This window comes from Oryx dammah, unplaced genomic scaffold, assembly GCF_014754425.2.
Source record: "Oryx dammah isolate SB20612 unplaced genomic scaffold, SCBI_Odam_1.1 HiC_scaffold_23, whole genome shotgun sequence".
In the NCBI taxonomy this organism is placed as follows: Eukaryota; Metazoa; Chordata; class Mammalia; order Artiodactyla; family Bovidae; genus Oryx; species Oryx dammah.
The window spans coordinates 24,792,046-24,803,679 of record NW_024070207.1 but is presented as its reverse complement, the minus strand read 5'-3'; positions in this window follow the sequence as shown (position 1 = coordinate 24,803,679).

The following is an 11,634-nucleotide window of genomic DNA, read 5'->3' as shown; positions in this document are numbered from 1 at the left end:
CTTCAAATTGTTGGACCACCATTGGGAAGAGGGGCAAATTTGGTTTTGTGTGAAGTTACCAGGGGGGCTGGTTTCACTTGACCTCAAGCTATGAGGCAGAGACACAAGCAGCGGTCTGTGGGGCTAGTGCGTTCTTGTCACTGGAAGTTGTTCAGAGTAGAGGGCAGGGACCCTGTATGTGGGAAAAGAAAACCAAAAACCCAAAGCGAAACCAATCAGTGCTAGGGTAGAGTCAGTCGATGACCTTCGAGGTTCCTGCTGACCCTGTGATGTTTAAGTGCTGGCCAAGCGGGTGCACATTTCTCAGCAGTCTTACATCAGGGATGAATGAGGTGCACGGTACCTCTCCCGATTGCTTTCTTATACTACTTTATTCAAAGCAACTGGCTCGCGTGGCGGTCTGCAGACCAGGTGAGTTGCCGGCTGCAACCCGCTGCACCTGCGTACGCGCCCCCGCCACCCCGCCGCGCAGCCCGGGCAAAGCCTTGCAAGCCTCAGGAGCAACCGTACCCTGGGATAAACTTCGGCTCGGGCTCTGCCGCACGAGAGGGGCGGGGTTACTTGAATTGATACTCAGGAGAAGGCGATTGGCCCCCGGGGAATCCAAGGGGCGGGACTAGTCTATTGTTGCCATTGGTCCTGAGGGCAAGTTGAGGGATGGCAGCGAGGGGGCGGAGTCCACGAGCGAAGGCAATTGGCTAGGCTAAAGCCCACCAAGGGGAGCTGGCCGGCAGGCGGGCTAGCCTGAAGCCGGGAGTCCGCAGCCAGTAGCCCGGAGGCGGCTGCGCGAGCTCGGCGGGGCGAGGGGCGCACGGGGCGTTGGCACTGGGACGCGCGCTTGCGTCGCCGACTTGGATGCAGCGGGGACGCTTCTGCTCCCCGTGCGCTCGACGCGAGCCATTCAACAGCTGGCCTCGCGGGCTACAATCGTAGGGAGCGACTGGGAGCTTTGCCGGTCGAGACTGCGGCGATTGGAAAGACGCGGCGGCAGTAGCGGCAACCGGGGTACGCCAGGAGAGACCCAGGTGGAGACGCAGCAGCACCCCAGGATCCCGGTAAATGCCCTCCGCTCTGCTTGCAGAGCGGCAGCCACGTCCCGCTGCGTATCAGCGGGCCGGCTGGCCTGGCCTACGGGAGCTGGGTGCCTGTAGACAGGGCCACGCGGGACCCATGGCGGGGATTGGGGAGGAGATGCTCGGGAGGCCTGGGTCGCTCCGCCTGCCCCTGCAGAGTCAGGGTTTCCGGAGATGCGCCGGGGCTCTTCCCCTGGCCCTCTGCGTTCACCCTAGACCTTGCCGCACCTCCCCCGGCCCTGGCGCCGCACTAGGTCAGCTGTGGCACCCACGCCAGAGCTCGCTTCGGCCGCCGAGGTCACTCGAGGCATTCCCCTGGGGTACGCTGACAGTGGCGTCTCGCTAGTGGGAACTAAAGGTGCCCTCTCCGGTACCATCCACAGGCCAAAGGCCGGATGCTCAGCTTCACCCCCGGCTCTGGTGCACTCCTCCAATTAACCAGCAGCGGGGCGCCGCCGCCCCCGCCCCACTGTGACCCGGTCCTGGGCTTCAGGGATTTGTCAAGAGTCTCACTTGAGCTTTCCAGTGCGGATGGAATAAAACTGTCCCCAACCTGACTGGTACGACAGGGCCCACCCATGGCACGGGGTTCTGAATTTGGGTTGGGGGCAGCTGGGCCAGGGAAGAGCAGTTTGGAGAGGCCCAGGCGGTAGGAGAACTGCTGTTCCCAAACGCGGAGAAGTCAGGTAGTCTTGGTGCGTGGGACTCACCTCTTCTTTAGACGTGGTCTCCTGCACTTGGCTATTTTATTTAAAGCCAACCGTTCAGTTCAGTTCAGTTCAGTCGCTCAGTCGTGTCCAACTCTTTGCGACCTCATGAATCGCAGCACACCAGGCCTCCCTGTCCATCACCAACTCCCGGAGTTCACTCAGACTCACGTCCATCCAGTCAGTGATGCCATCCAGCCATCTCATCCTCTCTCATCCCCACTGGAGAACTTTTGAATGTTGTTAACTCCGAGGAGTGAGTTTTATTGGAACACTGGATTCCAGCATGAGGACTGGTCACCCTTTTGACTTTTCCATTTTCTCTGCATCTTGTCTAGATTGGGACTAAGGTCTCAAAGATCAGGCCCATTTTGCTGTGTTCTCTCCTACCTGCCTTGATCTAACTTTGGAACGTCATTATGTTGAGAGAGCAACTTAGGCACAGACAGGGCTCCATCTTCATGCTGAGAAAACTACTCTTTGGGATAGTATAGTTGGGGTCTCTCCAGTTCTGGTTTTTTTTTTTTTTTTTAGTTTGCTTTTTAAAGAATGTGACATTCCAATAGTCATATTTTTCTATACCCTGTTTTTCTGTTTGGGCGGGAGGAGTCACTCAAAGCATTGAGGAGCTTGAAGTGTGGAATAACGTGAGTGAAGTTATTTTTACCTTGGCTTTTGCTAAGCACAGAGAAAAGTAGCAAGTGGAATAGGCCTGCTGGCACGAGTGTCAGGGGATCCTAGCTATGGTGTAGATCAGAACACGACTGCAGGTGGAGTAACAGAGCCGAGGTGCGGAACCAGTGAAAACCATCTTGGCTCCTGTGACGGCGCCTGGGCTTTCCATGTGTGGGCACCTGCACTAAGTCGCTTCAGTTGGGTCTGACTCTTTGCGACCCCATGGACTGTAGCCCACCGGGCTCCTCTGTCCATGGGATTCTCCAGGCAAGAATACTGGAGTGGGTTGCCATGCCCTCCTCCAGGGCTTTCCGTGTAGTCCTAGCCAAAGAGCGTGCCTGCAGTGTGGTCCTTTTGTGTGGGTTCCCTGCCGTACACTCATGTGAAGAGCATGGCCTTTGACGGGCTTCATGTGTCATCTTCAGCATCAGAAGGAAAAGTGAGGTGCAGAGATTTGGGAATGTGAAGCTAGCTCATAGTGGTGGCAGTTGTAGTGGTGGTGGTGGTGTGTGTCTGTGTGTGCACATGTGTGAGGGAGAGAAACTTGTTTCAAATGCTAAAGCAGCTCTCTGCCACCGAGCCTGGCTATGGGTTTGTCTTCCTAACCTGCATTCCTACTTTTGCTAGAGAGAGGGGTTTTGGCTGAGCTCTTTCAGAGCCAATGTAGTGTTACTTGTATAATTCTCTTAGTGGCCATGTTGGGCCTCTATCAGTTCTATGTTATAGCCAGCATGCTCCTGAACCTGTAAGATGCTATGTATTAATAGCAAGTCGGAGGCTGAGGTAGACCAATGCCTGAGGCACAGTCTGAGCAGATGTGGACTGCATGGAATCCAGTGGTGCTTTGCTCAGAAGAGACACCATAAGTCCGGACCACTTAACAGCAGAAGAAGGCCAGCCATAATAATAATATGCATTCACCTTAATTGAGCGTTTATAAGCATTAAATACTTGCATCATTTTTTGTAAACTTGACAATTCTGTAAGGTAAGCATTATTATCTTCTGAAGCTCAGAGAGGTTAGGTAAATTATCCAGCTGGTCAGTGGCAGAGGTGGGGTTTGAACCCGGGTCTGGTTGACACTAGCCCTTGAGCTTGAAAACATTTTACCATTTCATGTCACAGAGGAGATTTCAGAAACCAGGTGGGATGTGAGCAAGGGTTTGAAGGGTGGGGTTTATGTAGGGAGAGAGGACATTAAGAGAGGGGTTTGAAGGAACTCGAGGGAGACTGGTCTGGCTAGAATGCGGGATGGACACAGGGCATGATTAAATACAGAGCTGGTGGGGGTGGGGTTGTCCTCTGAAGAGCCTTGAAAGGAACTTGGGACTTGATGCAGTAAGAATGAGGGCAAGGTTGAGAATTTTTGAGCAAAGACAAGCAGGTCAAAGCCAGTCCTCATTCCTTGGTGTGCCCTACCTGGGTCCCCGGGCCTGTCCTTGCCTCACTCTTCCTTGAGAACCTTGCCCAGCTGTCAGTATATTTAACTCTTGTTTTAAAATTTCCTGAAACTTTGGAGAGCACTGGGTACATGCAACCAAGAAGAAGGAGCAAGCTGGGAGTCTGGGGTCAAGTTCAGCCCTAGATGGGTGTGCTTCAGCCTGTACAATATTTTTTTTAAAGCAATTGAATTAGGGGCCAATGTTGAAAAACCAAGGAGCCCAATAAAAACCAGGATTTCCAGCTTCTCTCTTCTTTTAAAGTTTTTTTAATTTAATTTTTTTTAACACCAAAACATTTTGTATTCGGATATGGCCAATTAACAATGTTGTGATAGTTTCGGGTGAACAGAGCACTTCTCTTGAAATGCCAGAAGACTTGGCTGGGGTTTCGCCCGCAGAAGACAGAACCATGCAGTGCTGATTGGCTGGGGTCACATCCCCCATGTCCTGGGACACACCTGACCTGGTGGGCCCCAGACCCCTACTCGAGGGCAGCAATCCCTCACGCAGGAAGATGCTAATTTAGGATTAGCTTCTTGTCTTACTGTGTAATTAGGGAATTGTCAGACCTGCAGAAGGACCGACTCTGAAATGTGAATATTCTTAACATGCAGGAGTGCTGTGGCCCTGTCTGGGGAAGGGTTACTGACCAGGAGCTGAGCGGCATCCTGATGTGGCACCTTTCCTCTGGGCTGGGATTTCGAAGCCTACTCTGATGGGGTCCCAAAGAGACAGTCTGGCAGGTCTTGCTTGGACTCAGGTTTTGTTCCTGAGAATCTGGGTCAAAATGATGAAAAGAGTTCAGAGGGAAGAAGAACCAACTCGGAGATGGTGACCTAAAAAGTAACGTGTTAAAAAGGTGAATCTGGAAGTCACTGAAGACACTATGTATGTTCTAGGGGGACAGGTATGAGCCATCTCTTTGCTGGTGTTTGGAGTGAGAGGTCTTCTTGGTGCAGGACTGTACAGGCCCTGCGAGACGCTTAGCAATTCTGGCCCTCTCTTCACCCAGTGACAGCAGTACCTGTCCCTGTGCCAGTTGTTGTGACAACTACAATCAATGATAACTATGCCTGTCCCACCACTTTTGAAGGGCACAGTGCTAACACATTTGAAAACCACTGAGGTCTATTCCCAGGAATTCTAACATCCATTTCACGAGGAAGAGTGTTAAACCCATTATCACTTCTCTATGGCCCAGAGTATATCCTGTGCTTCCCACGGTGCTCACCATTTGCTTCTTCAGATTGCAGTGGTCTTAATTTCTTTCTCTTTCTAGACACAGTTCTTTGAGGGTAACTCATCACTGTAGCTTCCAAAGTGTCTTAAACACTTAAATGGAGTAGCTGCTTATAGGTGCACTTAACTCATCTCCACATTCACTGATTAATATTAGTAGCTCTGGGGGCCTTGACAGAACAAGCAAGTTTGTTTTAGCATTTCACTATTCATCTCCAGGTGGTATTATTTGTGTTTTCAATATGGGAGTAACACTTTTTCTTTAAAAAAATTGAAGTATAGTTGATCTATAATGTTGCGTTAGTTTCTGGTATACAGCAAATTGATTCAGTTATACAAATATATATGTGCATATGTAATATTTTTCAGATTCTTTTCCATTGTAGGTCATTAGAAGGTATTGAATGTAGTTCCCTGTGTTGTACAGTAAATCTTTGTTGTTTATTTAGATAGTGGTGTGTATATGTTAATCCCAAACTCCTAATTTGTCCCTCCGCCTGGCTTTCCCCTTCATTAACTGTAAGTTTGTTTACAACATCCGTGAGTCTGTTTTGAATGTAGTTGATGAGCAAATTCTTTGCTTCAGGAAAGACTTAGTATTGTTAAATCCCTACCACATGCCAGGCTCTGTTCTAGGCTCTGAAGAGAAAATGATGAACAAGACACATGCAGTCCCTTCCTACTCTCATGGAACTTCCAAACTGGGGGTGGGAGGTTGGGGTGGGGCAGATAAAAAGCAGATTAACTAGTCCACGTGATCACTTCAGTGTTACAGTGAAAATAAGATGGGTTGCTACACTACAACCTGACGGGGGTGGGAGCAGCCCTGTTTAAGACAGTGTTCTCTGAGTTGAATCTGAAAAATGGGAAAGAGCCAGCCATGAGAAGAGCTTGGAGGAGAGTGCTGCAGCCAGAACCCAGCATGGGGGCAAAGGCTCTGTGAGGGGTGAACCTGACGTGTTCAAGGAACAGTCAGCAAGGCCAGTGTGGCTGAAACAGGACAGGACAGTAGGGGAGAAGGGTAATGGGGTGAAAGAGGTGGGTAGGGGTTGGATTTAAAGGGAAGCAGTTTAGATTTGGTACAAAGCATGTTGGGGAGCCACTGGAGGGTTTTGAACAGAGGAGCAACACCATCTGAGTTAGGATTTAAGAAAAAAATCATCTTGACTGTTGTGTAGCTTGAACTCTATGAGGGCAAGGATGGAAGGAGAGAGACCAGCAGGGGGCTGTTGCAGTCATCTGGGTTAGAGACCATGGTGGCGTGAACTTGTGGAGTAGCTGTGAAGATGGAGATGGATTTGGAATGTTTGATCAAGGAATGGAGTGGAAATGATCTTGCTGCAGTATTGAATCTGAAAGGAGAGGAGGAAGAATGCCTGGTAGCCTGAGCACCTGAGTGAAGGGCTCTATTTAGGGAGATAAGAGTTACTGGGTTGTGGGAGTGGGCGGTAGTCTGAGGTAGGGAGCAGGTTTGGGGAGAGGAAAATTAAGGTTGAGGTGCAAATGGGACATTTAGCTTGGAGACATTGAATGGGTGGTTGAATATCAGTGTTAGGGTTGGCTGGAGCTCCAGCCTATAGAAAAATTAAATGCAAGTTAGAGCCACTTTAAGTTGCTATTATATAATGGCAACTAACTAACAAAGGAAAAGGCAATGGCACCCCACTCCAGTACTCTTGCCTGGAAAATCCCATGGACGGAGGAGGCTGGTAGGCTGCAGTCCATGGGGCGCAAAGATTCGGACACGACTGAGCAACTTCACTTTCACTGTTCACTTTCATGCATTGGAGAAGGAAATGGCAACCCACTCCAGTGTTCTTGCCTGGAGAATCCCAGGGATGGGGGAGCCTGGTGGGCTGCCGTCTCTGGGGTCACAGAGTCGGACACGACTGAAGCGACTTAGCAGCAGCAGCAGCAACTAACAAAGGTAGTGGAAATCAGGACTGTGAGGATTCAACCATCCCTCCCCTCCACCTTTCGCCCCTGGCAACCTCAAGTTTATTCTCAGTCTGCGAGTCTGTTTCCACTTTGTAAATAAGTTCGTTTGTACCATCCCTTTTGGCTTCAACATATAAGTGATATTATATGATATTTCTCTGTCTGACTTACTTCACTCAGTATGACAATCTCTACTTCATCCATGTTGCTGCTAATGAATAGTTGGGGGGTTTGAGATTGACATGTACATAGTGCTGTATTTAGAGTGGGTAACCAACAAGGACCTACTGTATAGCATGGGGAAGTCTACTCAATGTTACATAACAGTGTTACAGTAGGAAAAGAATTTGAGAAAGAATAAATATTGGGTTGGCCAAAAAAGTTTATTTGGATTTTTCTAAAACCTGAACAAACTTTTTGGCCAACCCAATACATATATATTTGTGATTGGGTCCCTTTGCTGTGCTCCTGAAGCTAGCACAGCATTGTTAATCAACTAAACTCCAATAGAAAATAAAAAATGAAAAAGAAACCCAATAAGGATCCAGCGTGAGCAGGGCTACAAGAAGATCAGGCATGTTAACACTGCCGTTGGCATGATAAATTGACTTTATCTTTCAGGAGAACAACTTGACAATATGTAATAAGCCATGCAAATGTTTTCCTAGCCTTTGACATGGGAACATATTTCAAGGAAACAGTTTTTTAAAAGATTTGTACAAAGATTTCCATTAGTGGTGCTTGTTCTCATACTAGTAGTACAGAGCGGTAGTGGTGCTCTTGTGGAAAAGAAAAAAGAAAGCACAGATCCCAAGGGAGGGGGACCATCTAACCAAATATCTAGTAACTCTAAAGAGTTTCTATAGACTTTCTCTTTATATAGAATTTCTCTCTATATAGAATTTGCTATAGGCACAAAAAGTGAAATGTGTTGACTATGTCAATTCTGGAATTGTGATTCAACAGGTGCAAACCCAGATTGTGAAGGCCCGTAAGTACAACTGTGTAAACCTCACATGCTATTCATGCTGAAAATAATAAATATACAGTTGTCCTGTTTTTTCAAACCACTGCATCTGCTTTTGACTTTGTCCCCCTTTCTCCAAACACTTGGCAGTGTTTGGTGATCAGGGTGCTATGACACAGAGGTCCACCATGAAGAATTCACATGAATTGTGGCTTCTTCAGTCTTTCCTCCCTTTATCACACTTTTGCCAGAAGGTATTGGAAAGTATCTTCTCCTGCAGGATATGTATTCAAATAAGTTTCCCTTGGGATTTTATCTTTTTTCTATTTTTTTTAAATATTTATTTTTACTTTATTTTACTTTACAATAAAATACTGTGGCTCTCACAGACTGCTTAGGAGTGCAAAGCATGGTCCCATGTAAAGGTTGCTTTTTCCCTGTAGGTGGCGACTCGTGGGCAGGAATCTTGCTGGTAATTTTCAGGTTGTGAAGATACAACCTGAGAAGTAAAACACTGGTGACTTGACGATATGCAAATATTATTTCTCACAAATAATTCTGTGACTCTTCAATGAGTGAGGCGGAAGTACAGAAGATACTCCAACCACATTCCGTTAAATCCCTGATAGCTTTTTTCCCCTAATAAGAAGAGAAAGCAATGCGTCTACTTCAGTAGCTTCATAGTAAATTAATACAAGGTTTAAGGCGGTATTCCTAGCCGGAAGTGTCTAGAGAGAGATATTTTGTAACAAAAATGTTCTTGGTGTTGGAAAAGGGGGCAAAAGACCACAAGATTGGTCAGACAGGTCTTCCAACTGCCCTGTGCTCCCTCCCTTGCAACCATGGACTGACTCATACTAACAAAGTGGCATAAATTTATTTGCACTGAAAGGCCTAACACAAACCTTTCTTTAGGTTAATTTAGTGACTGATTTGCTATATTGTGTTAGTTTCAGGTATAACAGTGATTCAGTATTTTTGCAGATTCTCTTCCATTATAGGTTATTCCAAGATATCAGGTATAATTCCCTGTGCTATACAGTAAATCCGTGTTGCATATCTATTTTATGTAGTTTGTTGACCATGCCTCAAATTTGTCCCCCCCCCTCCCCACTTTGGTAACCATAAATTTATTTTCTATGTCTGAGTCTGTTTCTGTTTTGTATATATATTTATTTGTATTATTATTTAGATTCCACATTTAAGTGATATTATACAGTATTAGTATTTGTCTGACTTCTTTCACTAAACATAGTATTCTCTAGGTCTGTCTACATTGCTGCAGATGTCAATATTTCATTCTTTTTATGGCTGAGTAATTGGGTTAATTTATCTTTATTACTCTCAGAAACACTTTGCTTTCCCCAACATTATCACATAAAGGGAACATTCATATGATCTTTTAAAAGAGGGAAACAAAAACAGGAAATTAAGTTGCCCAAAGAGGTGAGTTAACATGAATCCAGTTTTCTTCATTTCAAGATCAAAATTTCCTGTACTAAACCATACTTTAGAGCAGATTTTCTTTGTGCTGGTAGAAGAGATTCTCTCTCAGTAAGACTGCAGTATATCATGATCACAAATTGGTCATTGCTGTGGATCTCCAAAAAGTCACTTCTTTTATGCCCTGAAAGCCCCCAAAGCCACAATAAGCCCTTTTAGGACCATCTTAATTTGAGAATTTAGCCATTTGGTGGATCCTAGATTGGTTGTCTTCCCCTTATTGCAACATTGTGTGCTGCTCGTTTTAATGATGTGATTTAAATATTTTTAAGATCAGAGCATATGGTCAGCCTCAGTTTTTAAATTGTTGTTCAGGGGACTTCCCTGGTGATCCAGTGACAGACTGCATTCCCAATGTAGGGGGCCTGGGCTTGATCCCTGGTCAGGGAACTAGATCCCACTGGCCGCAAGGTTGCATGTCACAGCTAAGACCTGGCACAGCCGAATAGACAAATATTAAAAAAAATTATAGTTCAGGTTAATGATGTATCTAAACACCTGAACGTTCATCTATGACCTCTTGACTGAAAAACCAGGGAACTCCTCTATTTGGTCAAGACTTACTGGAATTCTGTACTAGTTGAGAAATTGGAAATTGACTAGGTTGATTTGATCCAAATACATTTTGGCTGCCTTGTTGACAATGAATATGTCAATATAACTTTATACATCTTAAATACTTTCAAAATGACTTAACTTTAAGCTTCAGAAGCCTAAAGAAAAAAGGCAGCAAAAGACTACTTTGAAAGAGGTTATTGAGTTGTGCAGATGACCTTTTTTCACTGTTTTAAAAAAATGTGCCTCATTCAAATAGCCTTCCTAGCACCCTGACAGCAAGTATTTATGAGAGTGAGAAAAAGGGAGAGAAAATGAATGAGGCATACTTTGCTTATGACTCAGGTTCTTTTAATGTCATGGTTCTGATCTAAAACACCTGAGGTGTAGCAGAGGCCTCCCTCTAGTATCTTCTGAAATGAGAGAAGGTATTGGAGGAACTTTGCTTGCAGACCCCATAGAATGTATTGATTTTTCAATGCAGGTTCAAACAACTGTTTTAGGGAATATCTTGAAACTGATTACTTTTCTCTAGTCTCTTATTTTGCTGCTATTTAGTCAGCTTTGCTACTAGCTATAGAGGCAGGAAGATAGGGCGGACCCATGACTAGAGAAAGCAGCCACGGTTCTCTGAGAAGCTGCTAGAAATGTTCTGGTGTTGAGAACTGGTTGAGTGAAATGCTTTGGTAGAGCTGTGTACACAAGATACTGCTGGAATGTGCACTGTGTAAACATTATTGAATAACTCTAATTTTTGAAGGTTAGAGGAGTTCTCATTTGCCCCTGCAAAGGCATTGAAGAATGAGTGATCTCAGTGGTGCTGCCTTTCATAACAAGGCTAGAAGAGAGAGATGTGTGTGTGTGAGGGGGCTAGGAGGCCATGGTAGAACATACTAGAGCATGGGAATAGTTAAAAGTCTTGATTAAAATTCAATTTTTGAATCATTGATGAAGGCCATACTTATGACATTCCTTGCCATCAGGGCTTAGCTTATATTAGGCATATGACAGGGATTAGTAAAAATGATGGGGAAATTGTTAATGAATTCTACCATTACTATCAATTGAAGCACAGACATATTAAAAGGGAATTTAGCATAATACTCTCAAGGTCTTTCCATGTTGTCACAGATGACAAGATTTCATCTCTTGTATAGAGTATTGTGCTATGTAAAATAAGTCAGAGAAAGACAGATACCAAAAGATCTCACTCACATGTGGAATATAAAACATAAGCAAACACCTAAAATTAATTAGCAAACCAAGCAAAGCAAATACATAGATATAGAGAACAGAGTACTGGTTACCAGAAGGAAAGGTGCAGGGGAGAGGGTGAAATTATAAAGGGGGTCAACTGGATGGTGTTAAATGGAAAATAAATTTCTGGTGGTAAGCACACTGTAGAGTACTCAGTACTGGACATATAATTTATATGCATACAGTTTATACAATGTTATAAATTCCTTTACCTCAATTTTTAAAAAATATTTAGAGGGCATATTCAGTTCAGTTCAGTCACTCAGTTGTGTCTGACT